At 40.0% G+C, this 18,254-nt stretch overlaps 1 long non-coding RNA gene across 1 annotated transcript; it reads left to right on the forward strand.

Moving 5' to 3' along the window:
• Positions 1 to 252: 252 nt before the first annotated feature.
• Positions 253 to 8,152, forward strand: LOC135567189 (uncharacterized). The gene is made up of 2 exons (XR_010462288.1): positions 253 to 312; positions 5,705 to 8,152. It is a non-coding gene; the product is annotated as an uncharacterized LOC135567189 (long non-coding RNA).
• The last annotated feature ends 10,102 nt before the right edge of the window (positions 8,153 to 18,254 follow it).

Below are 18,254 nucleotides of genomic sequence, written 5' to 3' on the forward strand. Positions count from 1 at the left end.
TGGCGATGTATATACTTCTACTTTGCCTTCAACTACAGAGGACTGGCGGATCCAGTCCATACACATTTAACAAGTGGGAGGTAAATTCACTTGAGCACTCCACGCCTGTACTGCCTAACCGCCAGAGACATGCATTATATCTAACCTGAAACGTTACCTCTGAGGAGGGAACATACACAACCATGGTTTTAAGGTGATCGCCATAGTTACATAATGTGTTAATTGATGTATTTATTGATATTGTCCTTTCCCAGCATGCTGCCAGAGAGGAGATCCTAGCCAATGGAGGAAGCCTCTCGCACCACCATGGAGGTAGTCAAGTGAACATTCCTACGTCTAGCCACGCCCCTACGTCTAGCCACGCCCACGTCTAGCCATTTCATCTTTTTTCCAAATTTCTTCATATCAAAACCTACAAATTCATAAAATTGACTTGCCGTATTCACTTTACGCAGATGGACGGCACGGAAGTGGTTTAAAGATCCCCTTAGATGGCACAGCAGTGGTTTTAAGATCCCTTAGATGGCACGGCAGTGGTTTAAAGATCCCTTAGATGGCACAGCAGTGGTTTAAAGATCCCCTTAGATGGCACAGCAGTGGTTTAAAGATCCCCTTAGATGGCACAGCAGTGGTTTAAAGATCCCCTTAGATGGCACAGCAGTGGTTTAAAGATCCCCTTAGATGGCAGCAGTGGTTTAAAGATCCCTTAGATGGCACAGCAGTGGTTTAAAGATCCCCTTAGATGGCACAGCAGTGGTTTAAAGATCCCCTTAGATGGCACAGCAGTGGTTTAAAGATCCCCTTAGATGGCACGGCAGTGGTTTAAAGATCCCCTTAGATGGCACAGCAGTGGTTTAAAGATCCCCTTAGATGGCACAGCAGTGGTTTAAAGATCCCCTTAGATGGCATGCCAGTGGTTTAAAGATCCCCTTAGATGGCACAGCAGTGGTTTAAAGATCCCCTTAGAGATGGATCCTTTAGATGCCAGTGGTTTAAAGATCCCCTTACATGGCACAGCAGTGGTTTAAAGATCCCCTTAGATGGCACAGCAGTGGTTTAAAGATCCCCTTAGATGGCATGCCAGTGGTTTAAAGATCCCCTTAGATGGCACAGCAGTGGTTTAAAGATCCCCTTAGATGGCACAGCAGTGGTTTAAAGATCCCCTTAGATGGCACAGCAGTGGTTTAAAGATCCCCTTAGATGGCATGCCAGTGGTTTAAAGATCCCCTTAGATGGCACAGCAGTGGTTTAAAGATCCCCTTAGATGGCATGCCAGTGGTTTAAAGTCTCGTGAAGGCAGTCTGTCAGGCTCTGTGCTGCTGTATAGAAGTGAGCCAGTCTTTTTCTAAACCTCCTGTTTTGGCTTGGAGATCTTCCATCGCTTCCTTCCCACCTCCAAAGTTTCCCACAGTACAGAGAAATGGCGCTTTGTTCATCTTAACACGGGCCAAATGAAACGTGAGCAGGGGAGGGAGTGTGAAGCAACTATCAGGGCAAACCCTAATGGCTGCCTCATCTATATTGCCAGGCGCCTCGTCTGTTTTCATACATCACTTCAGGCTATTCTGCCTGCCAGAAACAGCACGCAGTGAATCAGCTGCGATATGAAATCACCATTTCTCCTGAAGGTGGGGAAGGTTAAAAATGAACAGATTGCTAATATAAGAAGGCAGTGGGCCAGGGTAAATGATGTTGCTGTTATCACCCAGTATTTACTGCCCTCCAAATAGTGGGCCACCACCCAGCCAGCCACCCAGCCTGCCAGCCACCCACCCAGCCAGCCAGCCACCCACCCAGGGCTGAGTAGGAGGGTGTGCAGCCGGGAGGAGGGGATATTGATGCAGCTCCTGGGTGCGAGGCCCGCTCTGTAATTGTGATTAATAACAGCCTGCTATCTGGGCGCAGACAGGCGGTTTGTCTGCCCACAATCAACACATGACAAATGGAGCTCGTCTCACTGGGGTGTGTAGCAAAGAAAACCAATGAAGTCTGGGAAGGAAAAGGTGGGAGGGGCCACCACAGGAAATATACATTATTCTAACCTGTGTTTACACGAGGTCAGGGTGTGCAGAGATAGTATTCCACCCTGATTCAATACACGTTAGAATCACCTGAAGAGCCGGAGCTTGAAGATGAGTCTTCAAGCTGTGAGTCTTTCTGGGTAAGTCTCTAAGAGCTGTGAGTCTTTCTGGGTAAGTCTCTAAGAGCTGTGAGTCTTTCTGGGTAAGTCTCTAAGAGCTGTGAGTCTTTCTGGGTAAGTCTCTAAGAGCTGTGAGTCTTTCTGGTAAGTAAGTCTCTAAGAGCTGTGAGTCTTTCTGGGTAAGTCTCTAAGAGCTGTGAGTCTTTCTGGGTAAGTCTCTAAGAGCTGTGAGTCTTTCTGGGTACAGTCCAAGAGCTTTGTACACCAATATTTACACATGATTCTTTTTTATATTGTTCAACCTCTTGTCAAATTGGTTGTTGATCATTGCTAGACAGCCATTTTCCAGTCTTGCCATAGATATTTAAGTCAAAACTCTAACTAGGTCACTCAGGAACATTAAATGTGTCCTTTTGTTGAGCAACTCCAGTGTAGATTTGGCCTTGTGTTTTAGGTTATTGTCCTGCTGAAAGGTGAATTTGTCTCCCAGTGTCTGTTGGAAAGCAGACTGAACCAGGTTTTCCTCTAGGATTTTGCCTGTGCTTAGCTCTATTCCGTTTAATTTTTATCCTGGAAAAACTCCCTAGTCCTTGCCGATGACAAGCATACATACCCATAAACTGCAGCCAACACCATTCTTTGAAATATGATGAGTGGAACTCCGTGTTGTGTTGGATTTGGGCGGCAGGGTAGCCTAGTGGTTAGAGCGTTGGACTAGTAACTGGAAGGTTGCAAGTTCAAACCCCCGAGCTGACAAGGTACAAATCTGTCGTTCTGCCCCTGAACAGGCAGTTAACCCACTAGGCTGTCATTGAAAATAAGAATTTGTTCTTAACTGACTTGCCTAGTTAAATAAAGGTAAAATAAAATAAATAAAAAATTGCCCCAAACATAAAGCTTTGTATTCAGGACATAAAGTTGATTTCCTTGCCACATTTCTTTGCAGTTTTAATTGGGGCCTGTTTTGGAGTGTTTCACTCTGTCATTTAGGTTAGTATTGTGGAGTAACTACAATGTTGTTCATCTATCCTCCTCTTTTCTCTCATCACAGCCATTAAAATAACTGTTTTAATGTCACCATTGGAGTCATTGTAGAAGTCCCTGAGCGGTTTCCTACCTTTACAGGCTTCCTTCCTGACGTAGATGCCGGAATATTTGTAGTGACTGGGTGTATTGATACACCATCCAAAGTGTAATTAATAACTTCACCATGCTCAAAGGTATAGCAAAAAAATAAAATAAAAAGCAGACATTGAATATCTCTTTGAGCGTTGTGAAGTTATTAATGACACTTTTGGATGGTTTATCAATACACCCAGTCACTACAAAGTAACAGGTGTCCTTCCTTCCTTCCATCTTCCTCAGGTGCCGGGGAGGAAGGAAACCGCTCAGGGATTTCACCATGAAGCCAATTGTGACTTTAAAACAGTTAGTTCTCCTATCACAGTCATTTAAAAACTCTGAGGATGGATCAACAACATTGTAATTACTCCACAATACTAACCTAATTGACGGAGTGAAAAAAGATAATCCTGTACAGAATAAAAGTATTCGAAAATGTGCTTCCTGTTTGCAATAAGGCAATAAGTTAAACTGCAAAAAATGTGGCAAAGAAATTCATTTTTTGTTTGGGACAAACACAACACATCACTGAGTACCACTCGTCAAGGTTTTAAACATTTTTAAAAAATTACTTTTACCCCTTTTTCTCCCCAATTTTGTGATATCCAATTGGTAGTTACTCTTGTCTCATCACTGCAACTCCCATGCGGACTCGGGAGAGGCATGCTTCCTGACACACGACCCAACCAAGCCGCACTGCTTCTTGACACAATGCCCTCTTAACTAAGGAAGCGCCATACGCCTGGCAACCGTGTCAGCGTGCACTGCACCCGGCCCGCCACAGGAGTTGCTAGAGCACGTTGGGACAAGGACATCCCTGCCGGCCAAACCCTCCCCTAACCCGGACGACGCTGGGCTGGTGTGAGCCGCCCCATGGGTCTCCCGGTAGCGGCCGGCTGCGACAGAGCCTGAACTCGAACCAGGATCTCTAGTGGCACAGCTAGCAACTGCGATGCAGTGCCTTATAGACCACTGTGCCACTCTGGAAACTCATATTCTCAAGCATGGCGGTGGCTGCATTAAGTTACTGCTATGCTTGTCATTGGCAAGGACTGACAAGTGTTATGCTGTTGGATGAAAAATAATAGAGCTATGGTGAACTCTACACTGGAGATGGTTACCAAGACGACAGTGAATGTTCCTGATTGGCAGAGTTGGTTTTGACTTAAATCGCTTTGAAAATCTATGGCAAGCGTGAAAATGGCTGTCTAGTAATGACCAAACCAACAACCAACTTGACAGGGTATTATGTGTAGATGGGTGGGTGGGTGGGGCGGACGGACGATTGACTCCATTTTGAATTCAAGCTGTTACACAACAAAATGTGGAATAAGGGGTACAAATAGTTTCTGAAGGCACTGTATGCTCTGTGTACTACCAAAGTATGTGTTCATGGCTCCTGCTCAAGTTCATTCTGTTCTCGGGCTGTTTTATAGAATAGTGTGCTGTTCTAAAAACTGCGTGACCTTATGATTGACCCTTACCCAGACACTGAGCAAACACACTGCTAGCTTCCTACTTCAAGGATCCAATGTTTTGCTTTCAGATTGAATCTTGTTTCATCAACATTGTGTTTGCTCGTTATTTACTTCCTAAATGAATTGTGTGTTATCTGACGAAAGGAATGAGGTTGCTGTGACCTTTATTCACGATTTGGGGAGATGCAGGAGTCTATTGCCATTCTATAACTGACAGTGGATTGAACATTTTCAATGCAGCATTTGTAAGTCCTAAACTCCTGGCCTACAGACATCCTGTGGTCAGTGTTTCTTGGTGTTTGGTGTCCCTCCTCAGGGACCAGTGTCCCTGTCTCAGGGACCAGTGACAACCTGTCCCCTCTCAGGGACCAGTGACAACCTGTCCCTCTCAGGACCAGTGACAACCTGTCCTCTCAGGGACCAGTGACAACCGAGTCCCCTCTCCCAGAGGCTCCAGACTCCCTGCATAGGTCATGGCAGGACTGGGGGCTCTGGAATGTGTCTGTTTGGACAGCTGGTAAAGCAGAGCGCTGGTCTTGGTACCTTTGCTGGGCACCTGGCCAGGCCTGACCCATGCTGTTCCACCTCCATTGGCCCACGGCCAGAAGAGAGGTGTGTGTGTGTGTGTGGGGGGGCAGCCCACTTGGACTTTTAGGTTGTTTTATTCAGCCTGAGGAGAAACAACACACCCACAGTGACATCTGTGGGAGGAGAATGGGCTTGGTGAACATGAGAGAGGGAAAGGCAGAGCCAGCCGGGGAACACACAGAGCCTAATGAGTTTGATAGGCTGTTGGGCTCCATAAATCATGCCATGCAAAATATTTCTCCTCTCTGAATAAAGGCATTTATCACCCTCTGTTTATTCACTCACTCTAACAAGATGGATTGTCTCCCAGCAGCCACCTGGGCAATCGGGCTGATTTCGCCTCCTTGGTGTTTTTTTCTTCTCTCTATCTCTCCAGTTGGGAAACTTCGTAAGGAGTGGATGAAGGACAGCATCTCTAACGTGGGCGTCGGGATGCTCAAGTCCGTTAAGGACTATGTGGACCCGGAAAACATTTTCGGCAACCGAAACCTCCTCTAATTTATTTACATGACATTTTTATAACAACCTCTTGGAATAATGGTTACTAAATATGACGAGCAGTATCAATGTCATTCACCTTCGGGGTGACTTTGTTGTGCAGTCAACATCAGTCAGATGACTTGCCTTACTGCACTTAACATGCTGGGGCGGCAGCGTAGCCTAGTGGTTAGAGCGTTGGACTAATAACCGGAAGGTTGCAAGTTCGAATCCCCGAGCTGACACGGTACAAATCTATCGTTCTGCCCCTGAACAGGCAGTTAACCCACTAGGCCGTCATTGAAAATAAGAATTTGTTCTTAACTGACTTGCCTAGTAAAATAAAGGTTAAAATAAATGCTGTAACGGTCATAATGGTCTATGATTCATTTAGAAGCTCATTGCATCAGGTCCTCAGTAGTGTCCTCGTCCAGGATGATCTGGTGAATGAAGCCGTGTGTATCATACTGACGATAGTACTGTAAATGTGTGATGAGATGCGGTCATTTCAGTCACGTGTCTACAACCACGCCGGAAGAATGCCCTTTTTCATATTGTACATGATGCAGGATAACATCCATATTTGCCTATAATTTAATTTTCCTATAATTCTTGCCAATTTCATTAACTAGATGTTTTTTTGGTAGATGTTTATTTTACCTGTGTATTGGCAGTACTTTAGCAGGGAGTTCTAGATGAATGCTTTTTCTAAAGCTCTGTGCCTTTCTGAAGATGTCTGTCTTCACCCTTTCCTACACAACACACACACACTGGTTTATTTATGGCGTCCTGTATGTTCCCTTATGTGCGTGTCCTTCATTCTAGATGTCCTGTTTCCAGTTGGTCTTTGCTTCTCCACTCAAGCCGTGTATTACTTATACTATTAATGATTACTGGGAGATGTGTGTTTTGTTTTACCTACCTAAGAGGATTTATATTACGTTGGAAGTCGTGCCTCTTCTGAAATGTACCTTTGGGTTAAAATGGCCCTCAAACCCAAACGTTAAACTGTATATGAAGAAACTAGGATATGATGCATATCAACGTATTTTTTCTTATTAAAAAAAAGTTTTATTTTAGATTTGACCTTGCATGGTTTTTGCCTGTCATACAGAGTTCAGTTTGTGGACAGAGACATACGTGCTTTTAGTGTGAACATTTTACAGACTACTGAATCCCAATACCCATGTTTGTTCCAAAGACTTTCAGCACAGCCCTTTCACTACTTTATATAGACCATGCAAACATCCTGGATATGTAGGTCTGTACATGCCGTATAGTTAAATGTATGGCACGTTCATACAGTTAATACATGAACCTATATCCTGATTAAACTTCTTTTTTTTTCGATATGCAAATTTACAAATATCAAAAGATGTGTTCATATTTGTTACTTTAAATGTTACGTGTTCATGTCAAAGAAAAACATTTTCTTTAAATTCAATTACAATATTTTGTCACTACTTAAAACAGTTGCTTGAGGTTGTATTTAGACAACAACGAAATGCATCCGACTGAATTGTCTGTTCCCTGGTGAGCGTCCCAGCGTTGTGGTAATGTTGGAAACGATACATTTGAGTGAAAGATAATTGTACCTTTCGTCACAATTTACAGATGATTATGCTTATCAGTTTGGCCTCTTTGCGAGGCATGTGTCGATGTTGTGCCCAATCCTAAACTCAGAAATGGGATTGTACTGTACGGTGCTTGAGTAAGATGCATGAAATGTATTGCTACCGTTTTACTGTCACTACTGCGTTCCTCCTGTTCTCGGCGTCGCAGCTTTCCCACAATGCATTGTCACCTTCCTGCCCAAGTATCTCTTTTTTTTTTTTTTTTTTTTTTTTTTTTTTTTTATTAACAACAAATCAATACATAAAGCACATGAGGGAACACCAGCATACATAGATTACAAACAATGGACAATCGAGCTAGGGGCGGGGCTGGGGGCGGGGCTAGGGGCGGGGCTACAATATCACATTACAATTACACAAGGACCTTAAGGGACATGCATATACTTACAATTCTAACAGCTTTTTTGTTAGTAGAGCATTTAACCGTCTTAAAATACAGTTCAATTTCTTTTTGTAGGATACGAATCCTGCCCAAGTATCTCACCTCTCCACCTTCAAAGGAAATGGTGGAGCCGGAGGCAGCGTTTATCTAATCAGTTTCATGATTTTACTTCCTGTGATGGTTCCCGAAAGAGAACTTAATGAGAGCTTGAAATCTGAATGTTATGCATGTATTTTATTTATTTTTTAACTTTTTTTTTTATTCTTAAAAAGTTAACATTTTAAGTACATTTTATCAATGATGTTTGTGCAATAAATACATTGAAATGAAACGAGCAGTTTTTTCAGATATGTTGCTACATCCATAGCAATTGGTTGATTTCAATACTGTAGTCAAAGATCCATACCCAACAATGCACACAGCAATTATTATTTATTTATTTTTTACTCCAATGAACAAATCTACAAGACAATTCATAGCTTCCATTTTTAACTTTTATTTAGGATAATGCAGCTACACCATGGCCCTTTCTGTTCTACAGGGAACCAACTGGGTTCACAGTTTCCCTTCAATTCATCAGCAATAGGACAATTGTACGTTTTTAATTTTTCTGAATCGTCAATCTGTGGCTCTGGAAGAGTCGTTTTGTAGTGACATGGTATTCTGAGGTGCACATGCAAGGAAAGAGCTGCCGTTACACTATTTGTGGGACATTCCCGATACACTTTTTTCCTCAGCTGAAATGGCATCAGCAGTTGAACATAACCATTCTCTGTTCAATCAACATGCACAATAGTATAACATTTACATTGCAGTGGTGATCTAACAGACTGATAACAAGCACGTCGTTGAAATCATTCATCAAATGTGAAATGATCATAACTATTTTGTAAAGGCAAATTTCTGTGTGATTGATCCCTATTTCAATCATGTGGCGTATTAAACAACTCTTCCGGGTCAGTAAGACTTCTAATGTAACATGACATAGTAAGACTTCTAATGTAACATGACATAGTAAGACTTCTAATGTAACACGACATAGTAAGACTTCTAATGTAACATGACATAGTAAGAGTTCTAATGTAACACGACATAGTAAGAGTTCTAATGCAACACGACATAGTAAGACTTCTAATGTAACATGACATAGTAAGAGTTCTAATGTAACATGACATAGTAAGAGTTCTAATGTAACATGACATAGTAAGAGTTCTAATGCAACACGACATAGTAAGAGTTCTAATGTAACATGACATAGTAAGACTTCTAATGTAACATGACATAGTAAGACTTCTAATGTAACACGACATAGTAAGACTTCTAATGTAACATGACATAGTAAGACTTCTAATGTAACATGACATAGTAAGACTTCTAATGTAACACGACATAGTAAGACTTCTAATGTAACATGACATAGTAAGACTTCTAATGTAACACGACATAGTAAGACTTCTAATGTAACACGACATAGTAAGACTTCTAATGTAACATGACATAGTAAGACTTCTAATGTAACATGACATAGTAAGACTTCTAATGCAACACGACATAGTAAGAGTTCTAATGTAACATGACATAGTAAGACTTCTAATGTAACATGACATAGTAAGACTTCTAATGTAACACGACATAGTAAGACTTCTAATGTAACATGACATAGTAAGACTTCTAATGTAACATGACATAGTAAGAGTTCTAATGCAACACGGCATAGTAAGAGTTCTAATGCAACATGACATAGTAAGAGTTCTAATGCAACACGACATAGTAAGACTTCTAATGTAACACGACATAGTAAGAGTTCTAATGTAACATGACATAGTAAGACTTCTAATGTAACACGACATAGTAAGAGTTCTAATGCAACATGACATAGTAAGAGTTCTAATGCAACACGACATAGTAAGAGTTCTAATGCAACATGACATAGTAAGAGTTCTAATGCAACATGACATAGTAAGAGTTCTAATGCAACATGACATAGTAAGAGTTCTAATGTAACATGACATAGTAAGAGTTCTAATGTAACACGACCTAGTAAGAGTTCTAATGTAACATGACATATAGAAATAATTATAATGTAACAAACTCAGCAAAATATAGAAATGTCCTCGCACTGTCAACTGCATTTATTTGAAGCAAATTTAACGTGTAAATATTTGTATGAACATAAGATTCAACAACTGAGACATAAACTAAACAAGTTCCACAGACATGTGACTAACTGAAATTATACTGGCTATATGTATAGACTGGAATAATGTGTCCCTGAACAAAGGGGGGGTCAAAATCAAAAGTAACAGTAGGTATCTGGTGTGGCCACCAGCTGCATTAAGTACTGCAGTGCATCTCCTCCTCATGGACTGCACCAGATTTGCCAGTTCTTACTGTGAGATGTTACCCCACTCTTCCACAAAGTCACCTGCAAGTTCCCAGACATTTCTGTGGGGAATATGCCCTATTCCCTCACATCTCTGTTTTTATTTGTGGGAATACTCTGGGAAACATATTTATTTTCTTCTTTTTTTTCAATTTAAAGTTTTATTAAGTTTTCTTGTTTTTCAATCAACCAACAAAACATATTCCACATTCACAGATGTGACAGCCTTAAAAAAAAATACAAATAAAAAGTCAAAAAATATAATAGTACATTTGAAAAAATTAAAATACAATTAAAATGAAAGATAAGTCAAAGAAAAACACTTATTTTTCTTAATCTATTTATTTTGAAACATATTTCTTAAACTAAATTCCTGGTGAAGCTGAATTACTCTGGTGACCAGCTCTGCCACCTAGCAGAAGGACATCAGAATAACTATTATTAGCAAGACAGAATAAAGTTTTTTTTTTACATGAATACAGTGAAATGACAGGCCTGATAGTATTCACAATAACCTAATATAAACTTGTCCGGGTCAAAAAGATTTTTTTTTTAAACATATCCGTCTTACCTTGTGTGATATTTCCCAGGGTTTTTGGTGCCGGACCCCAAGTTACACGCTGTCATCAGCATGGACCTGGGAGAGTTCAGGCAGACAGTCATGATCTCAGCTAAAACATCCAGTTGTCTGGCTATACACGTCTCTGTGGCCTTTCACATTCCAGTCGACTCGCGCAAAAAAAACATGTTCCTGTTCCTAAAAGAGAGACTGCATAGATTCTAGTCCATTTTGTTCACTGGGGCGTAAGTGATATAAAAATCCACAAGGGGGCAGTACAGACTAGAATATTTGTTAACTCACCAAGAGCTGTGATGAGAATACAGATTCTTTACTTGTACATCAAGTTCGTATGTCAAAAAGATGAAGCCAGTTATCATATATATGGGCAAAAAAACTAAAACGATTGCACTAGGCTTTTGAAGTGAGTTGTATGAGACTATATCCTCAAATATGTCTATATCAAATCCCATCTGGTGTACACAATAAAGTACATACAAAAAGTAGAGCATGAGGTCTGTGGCCACGATGGACTGTTTCAACAGCTGCATAAGGAAACTATATTCTCTGGATGACAGCTTGGAGAAGATGTTGTGTCCCTGAGGAATCACACAGGAAGGATTGGCCAAGATGGCTGCTTGAACAGACGCTTTTTTACCGAGCTCCGTACCAAACTTCAGAAAGATTGTGAAAATTGTTTTAAAAAAAGTTTAGTCATTATTATTTTTATTTGTTCAAGATATAAGACCTTTCCTGTGACTGGAATGATAATTGGATAATTTATTTCAGCATGTCCATGCAAAGTCGTGACAAAAAAAGAAAGGAAAAAGTTAGCCGTTCTATTGCTAATCAACAAGAGAGAAACGTGCTTATAGACAACTGCCATAACTACACTTGGCCTATGGATAATATCATGCTTTCGAATGCTGAAGATGACGAATTCCCCTCTTTACCGGTTACTCCGTGCAAACCTCCACCCTCCAAAAAACCCAACATGAACTCTGACATCGTGGCTACCCTCTCCTTACTCATCAACTCCAGGTGTGACGCCATTGAGAAAATGGTAGCCGCGAACACCATGGTTATCGAAGGCTTGAAAAAGACTGTGGAGTTTGCATGTGGTGAAATTAATGATGTGAAAACGAGAGTGACAAAAGTTGAAAAAAATAACAATGTCTACCATAGACGTCTCACTGATCTGGAACAATACACAAGAAAATGGAACCTGAGACTCTACGGCTTGCCAGAGGTGGAGAATGAAGATGTGCGAGGAGAGGCTATCCGTATCTGCCAAGAAGTTTTGCCTGCAGAGAAGAACAAAGTTGGTGATAACATCGACGTTGTACATCGCCTCGGCAAGAAGCAACAGCAAAGCGATTCAAGACCAGGGTATCATCATCCTATTCACTACCAGATTCTACAGGGATGCTGTCTGAAAGCTGCTAGGAAGAACGCCTTCCTTCAGAGCCATGGTATGCGTTTCGCCGAGCATCTCAGCCCGGAAGACATAGAAAGAAGGAACAAGTTGTGGCCAACGATCAAGATAGCACGAAGTGAGGGGGAAGGCTGCTTACTTCGTCGGAGGACGAGGTTTCATCAACGGTTCAGAAATCCATATTCCTCCCTAAAATCTCACCAGAAGGAACAGGTTGATTGATGGTTTCAGCCATGGTATTCTCATTTTCCTTATGTTGTTTACCTAACAAGTATCAGGTGACTATTTTAAAGGAATACTCAGGTATTTCAATTCATTAGTTTGTTCTTGTATGACCAGAAGTCCTATTTTGTTTATAAACTTACGAAGAAGATTGAAAGCTGAATTTATGTTTTATGTATACAGTAACTAAGATACTGTTTTAAATGGCATACAGGTCTGCTCTGACTTTACACGGTTATTGTTCTATTTAGTTATTAATACTTATTTCCAAAAAAGGTCTTAGGAACGTTTATATGTAAAACATTTTGTTATTCAATTATTTTATGATCAGTTTTCATATGTACTTAAAATAGTAGGTACCCTTTTATTTAAATTATTATTTGTATGATTTCTCAGAATAGTTCCTGATTACACTAAAGAGGGTTTTTAGTCTCTCGTACTACAAGAACACTTGGTTTGGTCTTGAACATAATTTCCAGTTGAGTTGCATTTCAAAGGTTATGGAATAAGCTATTTTCACTTTAAATTGACTTAAATGGTGCAGATCTCGGTTCCTTATCGTTTACGTTCACTGCTCCTACGTCTTTGACTCATCCTACTACAGTTTATACTTTTATATAATCTTTGTTGTTTTGTCTTTGTCTATATTATCTCTTAATGCTAGGGGGTTACGAAACAGTGTGAAGCACAAGGCCTTATTTTTATTTGCTAAACAATTTCGAACAGATTTTTGCTTTTTTCAAGAGTCTCACTCAATTTCTGCTGATGTCAACTTATGGAGGTCACAGTGGGGCAACGATATTTGGCTTTCCCATGGATCTGAACGCTCTGCTGGTGTCACTACAATGAAAAATACCTTTGGTGGTAATATTCTACACTCGGAATGTGACCCCTTTGGTCACTTTATTTGTCTTGTGATCAGTTACAATGACATTACACTCATTACTGTAAACTTCTACGGGTACAACATCCGCAGAGTACGACCCTGCCTCACACAGGAAGCGGCGCAGGTCCTAATCCAGGCACTTGTCATCTCCCGTCTGGATTACTGCAACTCGCTGTTGGCTGGGCTCCCTGCCTGTGCCATTAAACCCCTACAACTCATCCAGAACGCCGCAGCCCGTCTGGTGTTCAACCTTCCCAAGTTCTCTCACGTCACCCCGCTCCTCCGCTCTCTCCACTGGCTTCCAGTTGAAGCTCGCATCCGCTACAAGACCATGGTGCTTGCCTACGGAGCTGTGAGGGGAACGGCACCTCACTACCTCCAGGCTCTGATCAGGCCCTACACCCAAACAAGGGCACTGCGTTCATCCACCTCTGGCCTGCTCGCCTCCCTACCACTGAGGAAGTACAGTTCCCGCTCAGCCCAGTCAAAACTGTTCGCTGCTCTGGCCCCCCAATGGTGGAACAAACTCCCTCACGACGCCAGGACAGCGGAGTCAATCACCACCTTCCGGAGACACCTGAAACCCCACCTCTTTAAGGAATACCTAGGATAGGATAAAGTAATCCTTCTCCCCCTCCCCCCTTAAAAGACCTAGATGCACTATTGTAAAGTGGCTGTTCCACTGGATGTCATAAGGTGAAAGCACCAATTTGTAAGTCGCTCTGGATAAGAGCGTCTGCTAAATGACTTAAATGTAAATGTAAATGTACAACACCAAACATGAGAATGATGAATTGCTTGAATCTATAGAGAAACATATACTTCATTGGTTATCTAAATTTCCCAATTCGTTATTATTGATAGGAGGGGACTTTAACATTACAATAGATAATTCAACTGATAGATGGCCCCCAGGTAGGCCAACCAATCAGAATTTGGGTTTAATACTTTTTATGGAAAAGTTTGATCTTACTGATATATGGAGAGAGAGGTTTCCGGCCGACAGATCATTCACTTGGAGTAACAAAACAGGCTCCAGACAATCCAGAATAGATTTTTGGCTCATATCCAAATGTATTGATAGTGAGTGTGTTACTACAAATATTTGTACTACTCCCCTCACAGACCATAGGGCTATTTACATTGATATCAAAATATTTACCCCTGATACAAACCTTGGTAGAGCATCCTACTGGAAGCTAAATAGCTCATTATTAAATAATGATATAGTTACATTTGAGGTTAAAGATCTGCTCTCACACTTTTGGGAAAGGGCTTGTGAAGAAAAATCTTATTGCAAGAACTGGGAGCTCTTTAAATTTGAGGTGTCCAAATATCTTAGAAAATATGGTAGTAATCTTGCTAAGACCAGAAGAGCTGAGGAGGAAAAGGTGATCATTAAGATAGCTTCCCTTTCTCAGAGGTCCCAGCTGACCTCTTGGGGAGGAGAAGATGGAACTAATTGAGTTACAAAATAAACTGGATAATATATATAAATTAAAAGCAGAAGGAGCCTTTATTAGATCTAGGAAAAAATGGATTGAGGAGGGAGAACAGAATTCATCCTATTTCTTTAGACTTGAGAAATTTCACTCTAAAAATAACACTATCCATAAGTTAAACATTGATGGTGTTATTACAGATGACCAAAAATTAATCTCTAAATACTGGAGCAATTTTGACAGAAAATTGTATAGCTCTACGTACTGTCAGGAATCCACAGATGTGTTTTTTAACTCACTGAATAATGTTCACTCTATCAGTGATATAGAATCTAAACAGTGTGATGAACCCATCAAAGTTGAAGAGATTATAGAGTCTATCAAACATCTAAAGAACAATAAATCACCAGGTGTTGATGGAATTACATCAGAATTTTACAAATTATTTTCTGAACAAGTAGCTCCCTTCCTATTTGAAGTCTTTTTAGAGAGTATTAAAAACAATGTTCTCCCTCCTACAATGAGTCAGGGGTTAATAACACTGATACCTAAACCTAAAAAAGAAGTGCTGCTCATCGATAACTGGCGTCCAATTTGTCTTCTTAATAATGACTATAAGATATTAGCCTCACTACTTGCAAAAAGAATTAAAGAAGTTTTGGATGCAATCATTGATGAAACACAGTCTGGCTTCATGAGGAACAGACATATTTCTAACAATGTCAGACTAGTATTAGACGTACTTGACTACTCAGACCTAATAACTGAGGATAGCTTCATATTATTTTTAGATTTTTATAAAGCATTTGACACAGTAGAGCATCAGTTTCTCTTCCACTCCCTTGAGAGACTTGGCTTTGGGGATTTTTTTCTGTAAGGCTATTAAGACTCTCTATGCAAATGGTAACAGCTCTATCAAATTGAAATATGGCACCTCACATAGATTTGAGTTAAAGAGAGGAATTAGGCAAGGTTGTCCTATCTCTCCGTACCTGTTTTTATTAATCACCCAACTTCTTGCAAATTCTTTAAATAATAGTCCTGTACAAGGTATTTCCATAGCTGGTAAAGAAATTATTATAAGCCAGCTGGCTGACGATACTACACTTTTTCTGAAAGACGCTAACCAAATTCCCATATCGATCAATGTGATACAATCCTTTTCCAAAGCGTCTGGTCTATATCTTAACATTAAGAAATGTGAACTCATGGCTGTCAAAGATTGTGTGACACCTTCATATTATGGTATTCCAGTAAAGAAGAACTTACATATTTAGGCATAACCATTACAAAGGATCAGAAGTCTAGAGGCTTACTAAATTTGAACCCTCTTATTAAAAAAAACCCAGAAGAAACTAAATCAATGGCTACAGAGGGACTTATCTTTAAAAGGTAGAGTCCTAATAACCAAGGCTGAAGGTATCTCTAGACTAACATATGGTGCTCTATCTTTATATCTTGACCGTAAAATAAGCAAGGAGATAGACCAGATGCTTTTCAACTTTCTTTGGATAAACCATACCCATTACATTAGGAAAACTGTTGTAATGAACACTTATGAGAATGGTGGACTGAATTTTCTGGATTTTACTACTTTAAATAATACTTTCAAGATCAATTGGATAAAACAATTCCTAAGAAGACCCACTTCTATCTGGAATTGTATTCCTCATCATGTCTTCTCTACTTTTGGTGGCCTTAACTTCATGTTGTTTTGCAATCATAATATTGACAAAGTTCCAGTGAAACTTTCTGCTTTTCATCGGCAGGTTTTCTTGTCATGGTCCTTAATTTATAAACACAATTTTTCTCCACACAGATATTATATATGGAATAATGGGGATATATTGTATAAAAATACCTCTCTGTTTTTAGAATATTGGTTCAGAAATAATATCCTATTGGTGAGCCAACTGGTAAATGCAGAGGGTCTTTTACTCAGTTATAAAGAATTCTTATCACTTTACAAGGTCCCTGTAACACCTAAAGATTTTGCAATTGTTTTAGATGCCATTCCCTCAGGTGTTGCTCTGTTATTCAGGAACGTGTCAAGACCTGACCCTCAGAGCCTACCTTCTATTGACCCTGTTGACTCATCAGTAGGAAAGATTTGTTTCTCTTTTGGTCCATTCAACAACAGAGCGATACGGTCCTTGTTTCAGCAGGATGTTGTATCTATTCCTTATGTCATGCCTTACTGGAATGGATTTATTGATAATATCTGTTGGAAAAAAGTTTGGATGTTGCTACAAACATACCTACTTGTTAACAAAATTAAGGAAGTTTTTTAAAATTATTCATAAATACTATCCTGCCAACCACTATATGAAGAAGTTTAAGGAAAACATCAACTCAAATTGCTCTTTTGTAATGACCACCCAGAAACAGTTGTGCATCTTTTTTTGGCATTGTATGCATGTAAAGAAAACTGTGGCAAGACATCAGTAGGTTTATAATTAAGGTGATAATCACTTAAGGTGAACGCACCAATTTGTAAGTGCTTCCTGATAAGAGCGTCTGCTAAATGACTTAAATGTAAATGTAATAATTGAACACATTTATGAAGATTTTACACTATTGTGGAGAGATGTACTGTTTGGATTCTTTACATACAATAGAAAAAGGTTGAATCATTTTTTAATTAATTCATTATTCTTTTGGCCAAATTTCATATACAAATGTAAATTTAAACAGAAAACCACATTTAAGTATCCTACAAAAAGAAATTGAACTGTATTTTAAGACGGTTAAATGCTCTACTAACAAAAAAGCTGTTAGAATTGGGATATGGCATGTCCCTTAAGGTCCTTGTGTAATTGTATGTGATATTGTACCCCCTAGCCCCGCCCCCAGCCCCCGCCCCTAGCTCGATTGTCCATTGTTTGTAATCTATGTATGCTGGTGTTCCTCATGTGCTTTATGTATTGATTTGTTGTTAATAAATTAAAAAAAAATAATAATAATAATAAAAAAATATATATTAAAAAAAATGACTACTCTAAAAAAATAAAAAAATAAAAATAAATAAAGGAATCACACAGGGAAGAGGGTCACAAAACCTGTCATGGATCACTGTCTAATCACGCCTGAGTACCGCCTGCTATCTTGCCAACTCAGCTCACTGGGTCATGCCAAACCTGTTTGTCATTGGAGTTGGCAAGAGCATAAACAGATCTTGTACCGGGCAGTCTACTTCTGATCCTGAATTGGTGACAAATGTCATGGTGAGACTACCTGGTACCAGATCTGATAGCACAAACAGCCTGAGTACCAGATCTGATAGGCACAAACAGCCTGGTACCAGATCTGATAGCACAAACAGCCTGGTACCAGATCTGATAGCACAAACAGGCTGGTACCCAGGCTGTATTAGACAGTGGTCCATGACATGTCCCTTGACTTTGCAACCATGGAAAACACTTTAAAATGGCAAATAGTTACACATCATACAACGACACACCAAGGAATGTCCTAGGAATAGATAATGTCTTAAAGAATTATTTTAT

The sequence above is a fragment of the Oncorhynchus nerka genome, unplaced genomic scaffold, assembly GCF_034236695.1.
Source record: "Oncorhynchus nerka isolate Pitt River unplaced genomic scaffold, Oner_Uvic_2.0 unplaced_scaffold_2419, whole genome shotgun sequence".
Classification (NCBI taxonomy): domain Eukaryota; kingdom Metazoa; phylum Chordata; class Actinopteri; order Salmoniformes; family Salmonidae; genus Oncorhynchus; species Oncorhynchus nerka.